This window comes from Solanum pennellii, chromosome 9 (genome assembly GCF_001406875.1).
Source record: "Solanum pennellii chromosome 9, SPENNV200".
Taxonomy (NCBI): domain Eukaryota; kingdom Viridiplantae; phylum Streptophyta; class Magnoliopsida; order Solanales; family Solanaceae; genus Solanum; species Solanum pennellii.
This window is the reverse complement of record NC_028645.1, coordinates 61,613,981-61,626,454: the sequence shown is the minus strand read 5'-3', so window position 1 is coordinate 61,626,454 and position 12,474 is coordinate 61,613,981.

Genomic DNA, 12,474 nt, shown 5'->3' with positions numbered 1-12,474 from the left:
GATGGCCAACCTCTGGTCATTCCCCCGGCTATGAAGGATGGAGAGATAAGGTCGGATTTAGTGACTTTGGCTCAAGCTATGATTACTGAAGACAAGCCTTGACTTCCCAAGTACAAGCCATGACGGCTCAAGCAAATAGAGAGATTGGACCCTGAGTGAACCAACATGCAAGCACACGGCTTACCGTTTGAGGGACTTTACTAGGATGAATCCTCCTATGTTCTTTGGATCCAAGGTTTGAGAAGATCCCCAAGACATTCTTGATGAGGTCTACAAGATCCTATTTGCTATGGGGTGACTTCAATTGAAAAAGTCGAGCTAGTCGCTTATCAACTCAAGGATGTGGCCCAAACATTTGTATAATCAATGGTGTCACATCCCAAAACCACACCCTAGAAGTTAGGGGCAATCTCATATTGCAACCGGCGTACTTGACCTCTCGAAGGTCTTGTACAAGCCCTTACATATCATTAATCGCATATACATAATGAAAAGTAGTGCGGAATTAAAATTTTTCACAAAATATATCATATTCTTTAAAAGCGCTTTCATATAATGTCATAGGAAATACTAAGTCTGAGTCTCATCAAACATAAGACACGAGAATACTTGGGACACGGCCCATACACAATACTAATATAGAAATACTTATTCTATTACAATAATTTTAAAATAAACTAAAAGATAATGTATGCCCTCAAATCAAATGATAACATACTTCGACTTCACTTGAATGATGCTACGGTCCAAGTCTTCACTTCCCAAATGCTTCTCACCTACCAACAACTATAGAGATAGATAAAAGCATGGATTAGTACAACCACATGTACTAAGTATGGCATAATGCATAAAAATCATGAAAACGATCATTTATATTAGAAATATGTATCTTTTAATTTATAAATCATATTATAATCATAATAGAAACATTTAACATCTTTGAAAAACATAAGATAACATTTAAACGATTTGACACATTTTTTAGCTAACTTAACAGTAAGCTCAACTCACTGAATAGTGAAGGAATTCACTGTTCCAGTGAAGTTGTCTACTTTTTTCTTAGACACTTCTTAACGTGTAGTCTTCTCACTAAAAGTTATCCTAAGACCCACTTAAGCAACACAAAGATACCGCCCATACAACGTCCTTAAGCATACCTAAATGACCCTAAAAAATACTTATAATAAGACACATACACAATTAGCAGACATCAAACACATCAACATGTAGATGACATGACATTCTCATACCAAAGGCTATCAAAAGCCTTACTTAAGTAAATCAAGAAGATAACGTCCATGATTGACCTCTTCAAGACTACCTAAATAATCCTTAAGACTTCCTAAGTTTAGATCATGTCCACATGATCAACCAATTTCCTTAACTACAGTCATTCTTAAGACTCTCTAGGTAAGATACGAAGTGACCATTCCTACGCCCCCCTTCACACCTTAATTAGACAACCTTTAACTACTATAGATATGTACTTATTCATTTAATGTACTTTCTTACCTGAAGTTATTACATTTACTAGTTCATTTAGGAGACATTCAACACACAAAGGAAATTCAAGTAATGGTCTTGGACAAGACTTAGGAACTCCAATTAACACATTCAAAGCTTATTGTGCAATGTCTAGATAGGGTCCATACCACCACCTAAACCTCATAGAACTTCTCTAATGCTAGTAGGTATTCCATAAGATGAGAATAGGCAATAATCAACATAGACCATGATAGCAAAGCATGGAATCTGAAGTTCTGACCTACTCCGATGAGAGTGTTCTACTTTCCAATGGTAGAACTTAGACACATCCCATGTAGGCGTATGGTTAAAGAATATGAAGGGCATGCTTTGTAATCTAGTCTCATTCTTTAACTAGAACTATTTCCTTTATCATACTTACTCGGTGCTAGCCTTCTTTCTCATAGAGTAATTTACACATAAGGTTCATATAAAAGGGTTCCATATCAAGTTCATAACCCAATCAGATTTACCCTAACAAATAAAGGTCCAGTAGGGCTACCTCACAATGGCAACAAAAAGCTCATCATGAGGCACATAGGTGACTTAGTCGTCGAACGTCTTGGTCGTCCCTTGACGTTTACTTCTGACACACCTAATATCTTAGGCACTTCCTCCATATCACATTATAGACATATTTAGGACCTTAGACCATCATGACAACCATGTTAGTCTCTAGCTTCACCTAAGTAATTTTTTGGGGTCTTACAAATGGAGGGATAATAGGTCTTTGAGAGCGGGTCCTGCGACTTCGGAGATTTTCAAGAAGGCCTTTCTTGATAGATTCATCCAAAGAAAGAAGAGGGAAGCCAAGGTGGAAGAATTCATCAAACTTCGTCAAGGAGGTATGAGCGTTCTAGACTACTCTTTGAAGTTCACGAAATTGTCCATGTATGCACCTTCTTTAGTAGAAGAATGTCATACGGATGTGTTTCATGACAATATGTATATCTCTAATTTGATGATGCATGCTCAACAAGTGGAAGAGAGTAGGATAAAGATAAATAATAGTGATGCTAAGCGGGCAAAGTCTTTTGAGGGTGGCTCTTCTAAGGGAAGGTTGGAAATTCAAGGCAAGCCTAGATTCAAAAAGAGGTTCTCCAACCAAGACCCTTCCAAATACCTCAAGTCTCGTGATGATAAGGTGTCTAAACCTAAGTCCCAAAAGCTAAGGAGTGCTAATTCACCAAACAGGAAGCCTATTTGTAGAAAGTGTGGCAAGAAGCATTGGGGTGAATGTATAGTTGGGACGGAGAATTGCTTTGGGTGTGGCAAGAGCGACCACAAGGTTAGATATTGTCCTAATGTGAGGAGTCAAGAGAGTGGGATTGGTCAAGTTCAACCAAATAATTCTAACTCCGATGTTCTGAGGAAGAATCGTTTTTATGCTCTCAGCTCTAGGGGTGAACAAGAGAGTTCTCCCGATGTGGTAACCGGTATGCTACAAGTCTTCTCTATAAATGTTTATACTTTACTTGATCCCGGTGCAACCTTGTCATTATTTACTCCTTTGGTAACTAGAAAATTTTATATATTACCCGATGTCTTAATTGAACCATTTTTCGATTAATACTCCGGTAGGTGAATTGGTAATTGCAAAAAGAGTATAGAAATTGTCCTGTAATGTTAAACAATAGACATACTTATGTTGAATTGGTATAACTTGATATGGTTGATTTTTATGTCATTTTGGGAATGGATTGGTTGCATTCTTGTTTTTTTTTTTGATAGATTGTAGAACAAGGGTAGTTAAGTTGAAGTTCCCAAATGAACCCGTCTTAGAGTGGAAAGGGAGAAATTTAATTTCTTGTATAAAGGCTTGTAAGATGATCTCTAAGGGGTGTCTATACCATATAGTAAGAGTCAAAGATCTAGACTCCGAAATTCCTCCTATTGAGTAGGTCCCCGTAGTAAGGAAATTTCTCGATGTTTTTCCCGATGACTTGCCCGGAATTCCTCTCAAATGGGAAATTGATTTTGGTATAGACTTATTACAGGATACGAATCCCATTTCAATTCCTCCTTATCGGATTGCTCAGGCCAAATTAAAAAATTTTAAGGCTCAACTCAACGATTTACTAGACAAAGGCTTTCATTCAACCTAATATTTCTCCAAGGGGTTCTCCAATGTTGTTTGTGAAAAAGAAGTATGGGTCCCTCAATATGTGTATTGACTACCGAAAACTCAATAAGGATACAATAAAGAACAAGTATCCTCTCCCTCAGATTGACGACTTGTTTGATCAACTCCAAGGGGAAAACTACTTTTCTAAAATTGATTTGAGGTCGGGATACCACCAACTTAGGGTGAGAGAAAAAGATATTCCTAAAATGGTCTTCCGAATTAGATGGGGTCACTATGAGTTTAGGGTGATGTCTTTTGGATTAACTAATGCGTCAACGGAATTGATAGACCTAATGAACAGGGTATTCCAGAATTACCTAGATGCCTTTGTGATTGTCTTCATTGATGAATTCTTTGCATATTCAGAGAATGAGGGTAAGAATATAGACCATTTGAGAGTGGTATTGCAAGTCCTTAAGAAACAACAACTCTATGATAAATATAGTAAGTGCGAGTTTTGGTTGAGATCGGTTGTGTTTCTTGGTCATGTTATCTCTAGTGAGGGTATAGAGGTAGGTCCAAAGAAAACAAAAGCGGTTAGAAATTGTCCTAGAAATTAGGATCCAATCGATATTTAAAGTTTCTTGGGTTTGGCTGGGTGTTATAGAAGGTTTGTTAATGGGTTTTCATCCATTACTTCTCCTTTGAATACATTGAACCGAAAGAGTGTGAAGTTTGAGAGGCCGGAGGCTTGTGAGAAAAGCTTCCAATTGTTGAATGATAAGCTTACCTCTACTACGGTGTTGATATTACCGGAGGGTGCCAAGGTCTTTGTAGTGTATTGTGGCGCTTCCCGAGTAGGTTTGGATTGTGTTCTCATGCAACATTGTAAGGTGATAGCTTATTCCTCTAGAAAACTCAAGGTGCATGAGAAGAACTATAAAACTCATGATATTGAATTTAGTGGTCGTGTTATTTTCCTTGAAAATATGGAGGCACTATCTCTAAAGGGTAAATGTGGATGTCTTTACCGACCAAAAGAGTCTTCAATATGTGTTTACTATAAAGGAGTTGAATCTCCGACAAAGAAGATAGTTGGAATTGTTGAAGGACTATGACATGAATGATCTCTACCACACCGGAAAGGCCAATGTGGTTGCAGATTCTTTGAGTCGTATGACCATGGGTAGTGTGTCTCATGTGGAAGAATCTAAGAAAGACCTAGTGAGATATGTTCATAGGTTGTCTAGATTTGGTGTTCGCCTAGAGGATTCTCCAAATTGTGGTTTCATGTTCCATCATAACTCCAAATCGTCATTTGTGGTTGAGGTGAAGTCTAAACAGCCCCTTGACCCATCATTGATGGATTTTAAGAAATCGATGCTTGGTAATCTTAATGAGTCATTCTTCGAGGGGGGGGGGTACCAAAATAGGTTGTGTGTACCGGATGTTGATGATTTGAGTTATCAAATTTTGGAGGAGGCTCATGGTTTCCGATATTCTATTCAGTCGGGTGCCACAAAAATGTATCGTGACCTTATAGAGGTTTATTGGTGTGATGGTTTGAAGCGGGACATAGAGGAATTTATTGCTAAGTGTCCAAATTTCCAACAAGTAAAGTCTAAGCATCAAAAGTTGGGTGGCTTACTTCAAGAGATGTAAGTTACGACTTGGAAATGAGAACACATTAATATGGACTTTTTAATGGGTTTTCCTCAGACACGAAGTCAATATGACTCAATATGGTGACTGTGGATAGGTTAACAAAATCTGCCCACTTTATTCCTGTTAAGTCTACTTTCTCGACGGAGGATTATGGAACAATCTACATTGATGAGATAGTGAGCCTTCATTGGATACCTTTGTCCATCATTTTGGATAGAGGTTCTCAATGGACTTCTAGATTTTGGAGGTCCTTCCAAAAGGGGTTGGGTACTCAAGTAAAGTTAAGCACCGCATTTCATCCTCAAATGGATCGCCAAGCGGAGTTTACTATCCAAACCTCGGAGGATATGTTAAGAGCTTGTGTTATTGACTTAGAGGGAAGTTGGGATGAAAACTTTCCATTGATTGAGTTCTCTTATAACAATAGCTATCATTCGAGTATTTGATGGATCAATTTGAATCACTTTATATAAGGAAATGTAGATCTCCGATCGGGTGGTTTGAGGTTGGTGAGCCTTCACTATTTGGTCCGAGATAATCTTAGAGGCTATTGATAAAGTTTGGTTGATAAGGGATAGTTTTAAAACAGCTTATAGTTGGCAAAAATCCTATGCCAACAATAGGAGAGAAGACCTTGAATTTGAAAAGAGTTATAGGGTTTACTTGAAAGTCTCACTTATGAAAGGGGTGATGAGATTCAGTAAGAAGAAGTTGATTCCCTGGTATGTGGGTCCCTATGAGGTTTTTTAATGAGTCAGAAAGGTTGCCTATGAATTTTAATTACCTAGTTAGCTTTTTCTTATCCAGTATTTCTTATTTTTGTTCTTAAAAAGTGTTTAGGTGATCCGGTCTCATTCTTCTTATTGAAGGGTTGGGTGTGGATGTATACTTTCCTATAAAGAGGTTCTGATGGATATCCTTCATCGAAAATTTAAGAAGTTGACGAAGAAAGAGGTGGCATCTGTAAAAGTGTTATGGATAAACCACCTAGTTAAGGGAGCAAAATGGGAGGCCGAGGCCGACATGAAGTCCGTTTATTCTCATATTTTTCCTAATTAAGGTTAGTAGTTCCTACTAATAATTAAAATAATGACTATATATGAATTGGATTTTTCACTAATTATGTGCATATTTTGGTAAAAGTTTATGTCAAAAGGAGTTTTCATGAAAAAGGCTTTTGTGTTAACTTGCACTAATGTAAAATATATGTTTTTTTCTTCTTGAGATTTTTTGTCTTTTGATGTGGTCTTGAGAAAAATAGCATGGTAACTCTTTGGTGTCATTTTGAGCTCATGACAAGAGTTTGACAAGGTAGTTCCTCAATAAGTTATGAAAGTTAAGCTATTATGTACTGTGACTTGTGATTTGAGTGCTATATGTAATGCCATGTTTATATATTGAATGGATTTATGATATACTCCTTTGAGTTGTGAGTCATGTTAATTATATGTTTATTGGTTGCACTACTAGTATTGAGTCTATCCTTCCATACAAAATAATTTAGCGTCATTCGAGGACGAATGTTCCTAAGTGGGGATAATGTAACACTCCGAAAGTCCATGACTTGTTCTAGAGACTCACATGTTAAACTAAGGCTTCAAACACAGTTAATAGGGCTAAAATAATGTATATAAATCAATTAGGAGGTTTTAGAGTCAGACAGTCATGACGTCCAGAGATTAATGAAATACAGGTTAGTGTGGCTTGGCATGTTTCATGGGGTTTTAAGAGTCGAAATTTAATGAAAATATCGTAGGAAGGTGTTAAACATGCATTAGACTGTGTTTAGGTTCGAAACATCCGGGTACAACTCCTCAAGGACCACCCTAGGGGTCCTTGGAGTGGACCCTTCAATTTGACAGAAAAGCTGCTTTTGACAGTGTGTAATCGACTACTCAAATGACAAGCCGTCGATTTGCCAAAACTCCGTCGATATCTGCATATTTAAAAACTTTTTAATGTTCACGAAAATCCTCTAAAACGGTCTCTGAACTCATCAACGACCTGCCATCATGGGCTGTCATGGACCTACGGTCCGTAGGTCGGGGAGTTGTCGATTCGGTCTATCTTTTACTGTCAAGTTTTTTGTTAAGTAATTTAATTAGTTTGTTGGTTAATTTGTAAACTAAGGGTTAGGGGGTTTTTATCTTAGTTAATTAAGGGACTATAAAATGTCTAACCCTCATTAAACTAACCCATCACCCTCTTCATTTCCCAAACTCAAAATCCTTCTCCTTCTCTTTTTCTGTCTCCCCAAAGAAGACCATTGAAGACCAAGGTTCAAAGTGTATTAGGGATTCAAGAATTAAACTTCCTCTACATTAGTCTTAGAGGATTGTTAAGTTATGGAATCTCTTCACTCTTGCGACTCTTTTACCCAAAAGGCTCTTTCAAATTGATTCCAAAAGATGTCAAAAACATGGGTTTCTTTCCAATTTCGTGATTTGCCTTTCAATTGGTTTTGATGTTGATTTCCTTTTATTATTAATGTTATAATACAGTTTTTTATATGTTAAATATTTTAGTTCTTGATCCTTGTCTTAGTTTATGATGAATCTATCAATTTGACACTTTACCCTAACCCTAGTTATGAATTGATTATGAAGATGATTAGGGTGGTTAGAATTGGTTATGTTATTGTTCAATTCACTTTATTATGATGATGTTAAGTGAGTTATTAGATAATTATGATTAATGGAGGGGGAGATTCTTGATGAAGGCTATGGAGGCTACTTGGTAATATATTGTGATCTTGAAAGTCTTTACTTCAAATACGATGGGTTATACTTGTTGTCGATGTTCACTTTAAGTGTTGTGTATGATTAGATTAGGAAGGTGATGGTATTATTAATGTGATGAAATGTCTTGACTATGTTATTGTCTAATCATGTTGGAGGTATGAAGATACAAGGATGAATGTGATTCACTTGTGTGTCTTACTATATTAGGAATGTGATACCTTGATCTCACCAATGAAAGTTCTTTATGAAAGGAAGTTATCATGAAATACCTAATGAACTACTGATTATGATATACAATGGGTTAGTCTCCTATGACCTAATACTAAGATATGATTATTAAGAAAATCTTAAAGGCATTTCAAAAAGGAACTTTAGCTTTGCACCGAGCGAACTAGATGTGAGATGTGTCCCTTCCCAATGTGAGAAGGTAGGTTCACTATTGTACTAATGAGATTGAGATTATAATTCAATGTGTATAAAGAGGGTCTCTATTATGTCTCCTAGTTCTTGAACTATGTTTCTCCCATAGGAATACTAGCTAGTGGATCCACCTAGACTGCTACGTTCATGTTTTGGTACTTCCTTGGAAACCACATTCTTTTGTGGTAAGGTTTCATGACACCAGATTCCATGTTTAGCTCACATGGTCTATGTTTGTTAAGGAAATTGTTCCCAAATGTAAAATGAATAAAGTAATGTAAATGGACATTAACTAGGGTGACTTAAGAAGTCGTACTTAGTATGGGTAGAGATATGGGACTCTACGTATATACTGCACTAGTTGGCCTTAAGAAAAAACCTAGGAGGTTGTTCTAATGTACTTATGATACAAATATAATATTTATGAGGACTCCACATGTGATGATTTTATGTGATGTTAGTTTTACTTATGAACATGTTATTGGTCTATATTACTATCTATGATGATGACTACTCAAAATTATATGTTATATGAAGTTAGTCATTGCTTGTGGTTCTTTATTTTGTTTACTTTGTTGTGTGGGGTAATGAGAATTCATTTGACCATTACACTTGTAGGACTTGTAAAGGGGTTGTGAGTAATAGACTTGTACATGTTGTAATGTTATTAACTCTTATACATGAATGGGTTGTATAATGTTATGTTCTAGTTATTCATGCCTATATGGTATTAGTAAGATGTTGTTCATGTTGACTTGACTTCGTGGTGATGATATTCGTCATGTGTTGATTATGGACTTGTCTTAAATAAGGTTATATGGCTTGGATGAGTTCTTATTTGTGCATTACGGCTTTAATAGGCGACTTAGCATGACTTTGAATAAAATGTCCCTTTAAAGATCAAGTGTGCATATGTTTCCATACTTAGTACCAGTGGTGTACTAACCCATATTTCTATGTTTTCTACAATAATGTAGGTTCCAGCCATTGAGTTCCTAGGAGGTCGAGTGAAGAAGACTTGGAATCTTTCCTCCAACTATTGGTAGGTCCTCATGTTTGGGTAATTTACCTTTTTGACATTCTAGCTTTGAAGTTGTATTGTCATAAAGACATTCTTCATTCTTTAATCATTTGAAACATTGATGTAATGCTATAATGGCATATTGAGTTTGTATTGGCTATGTCCAACAATTGTACTCGTTTAGATGGTTTTATGTGAGATGATCTTATTAGACTACCTTATGTATATTTGTTATGTTGGTTAAACGAGAAGCCTGTGTAAGCTTCCTATGCGAGAAGCCTATGTAAGCATTTTATGCGGAGTCTATGTAATCTCCATATAAATAGTATGTGAGAGGTCTATGTAAACCTCTCGATGTATATATGTTAGAAAAGTTTTAAACCTTTTGAATTTTTCGACCTATAATATGTTATGACGAATGTTAAGGTATTGTCTAAGTCCTCTCCAAGGACGACGCCGACTACGTCTAGGGGATGCTCCCAATCGACATATTTATATATATACATTAGTTTATTTGTCTTTTAACATACATCTCATAGTTAATTGTATCTTTGTAGAAATTCAGATTTTACATCATGTTTTCAAAAAAATTATATTGCACTTGCTTTTAAATTGCTTTATATTTGAATGAGTCAATTATATAGAGTTATGTTATGTATGAGTTGAGCAGAGCCAAAGTACGAGTTCCTTCTTACTATTTTCATGCTTAATGTTTTTTAGCATTCAAACTTGCATGCTCGTACATTCAATGTACTCATGTTAATTGACCTGTATCTATAATGATATAGACGCAAGTAACAAGGATCTGCATCCAATGCACTGTTGATCAAGTTGAGTAATCCAGTGTCACGACCGGAATCTAGACGCCAGACGAGACCCGCGTCATTAACCTCTTAGAGGTCGCAGACAAGCCTACATACGTCATTCTTACTTCATCTAGGTTAATTTTAGCGGAAAATTTAAAATGTTTTGTTTCTTAACATGCTTACTAAACATTCTACTACATACGTAATTGTTCACCATCAACCATCTGACATTAAGATCATCAAATGAAAGAAACAATTTATTATAACGATAAAGATGTACTTGCCAAAATGGCACCAATACAATATCTGAACAAAAACGGGAAAAAAACATTAGTGGAACATACTCCACTAGCTCAATCCTACAATTAAGCTAGAATGTAAATGTGCAAGTATCCTCGAAAGGATGAGGGCCTACCAAGTCCGGATGAATGCTCGACGTCCGGATAACTACATTGTTGATCCTGTAGCTCTGGCGTCCACCTGTTCCTGCACCTAAAATTTTAGAGTTTTATAGGGTTAGTACACACTTGTACTAAGTATGGGTATATGCAAGCACACACCAAGGACATGCATTAGTAAGAATAGCTCTTTCCTAGCAACATGATTGTAGAAGGTCAAATCAGTGGACTTGCCAAATTGACATTAGGAAAGTGAGTGAGCTTTCCAAATTTGGATTAGGAAAGTATATGAGCTTTCCAAATTTGGATCAGGAAAGTTATGCCATGATAGTAACATGCTCATCATATTTAACATTTTGCACACAGCACACAAGAGCGTACACATAGCACATATCTTAATTCATATAACACATAAAGTTGTTCATATCATTCATTCGTATGCCATGAGACCTTGGAATCATGGACTTGACATTAAGACTTCCCAAAAATGAGGGCTCAACGTATGGGACCTCAACTAGGGAGTCTGATTTAGCAAATACAAAGCCAGCTTCATTCATTCGTACGTACTTAATTACATTTCATTCATGGGCGAGTGTAAACACCAGCTATACCTAGGATGTAGTTTAAGACTTTCATCGGGTTCGTTATGCAATGACCAAGAATGACCTAATGTCATTACTTGAATCCAACTCACCTCTTGATAATCCTATCCTAACACCTTTGGTATCATTCGTTTCATTATGTGCATCATTTGAGGTTGGCCTCATTCATTTTTTGGAACTTTAACTTTAACCGACATAAATCATCTGAGCATCATGAAATCCAGTGTCATGAAACCCCACACGGAAAAAAGGTGGAATCACCGTCCAAAATGACCCAAAACATGCTAGCGTACATGAGGATTGAACCCCGCCAGATCCCTATATTGGCAGTATAGGTTGAAAGACTAGGAGATATAAGGAGACACATACCCGGCATGCCGGACAGTCTCATCTTATGAGGGTTACGTGAACCTCCGCCCTTCTCGAGAAAAGGCATCACCGCTTATTGCTAGTCTATCGGTGCTCAATATAAAGTTCCATTACATTAAACTCATACATCATTGAAGTTGGCTTCTAGTATGAGGACATCATAGTTCAATAGATGTTTTCTCATCTCATCATTAGTATTAAGTGTGGTAATCTCAATACTTTCATTAGAGTTTTCATAGAGGCTGGTCTCTTCATTAACTTTACACTCTAATAGGTGAGTATGTTTTGGTAACATTTACTTAGGCTCATTTGAGATTGCTCTCATCTTTTACATTAGCCTCATATAATGTTGTCACCACATTCATCAACATTAGCACATTTGCTCTTCATAATTACTCACCCCTTTTTACGTGAATGTTCATATCATCATATGTCAATGCATTTGGCCATTTGTGTGTTTCACACTCTTACTTAACCCTTCTAGGGTTTCATCATTTCATTACATAATAATCATTTCATCGTATGCCAATGCACTTGGCCATTTAGTGTGTTTTACACTCGTACTTAACCCTTCTAGGGTTACATCATTTCATTACATACATCTTAGGTTCACTTATTTTTAAACGTATTCTAGACTTATGGGTCTATACATACAAGCTATGAGGCTTCATTCATAGTTCGTTGAATTTATTCATATATTTCTAAGATTATGTAGTACAAGACTTATGCATCTTGTATGTATTCCAAGATCTCGATTTCGATCTAAGTAGGCAGCATTATTCGTGAAGATTTAATTCACGTATGACTTATGCCTTTATACGGAATTTGGGCAAGGGAACCCAATTTCGAATCCCTTAGACAAC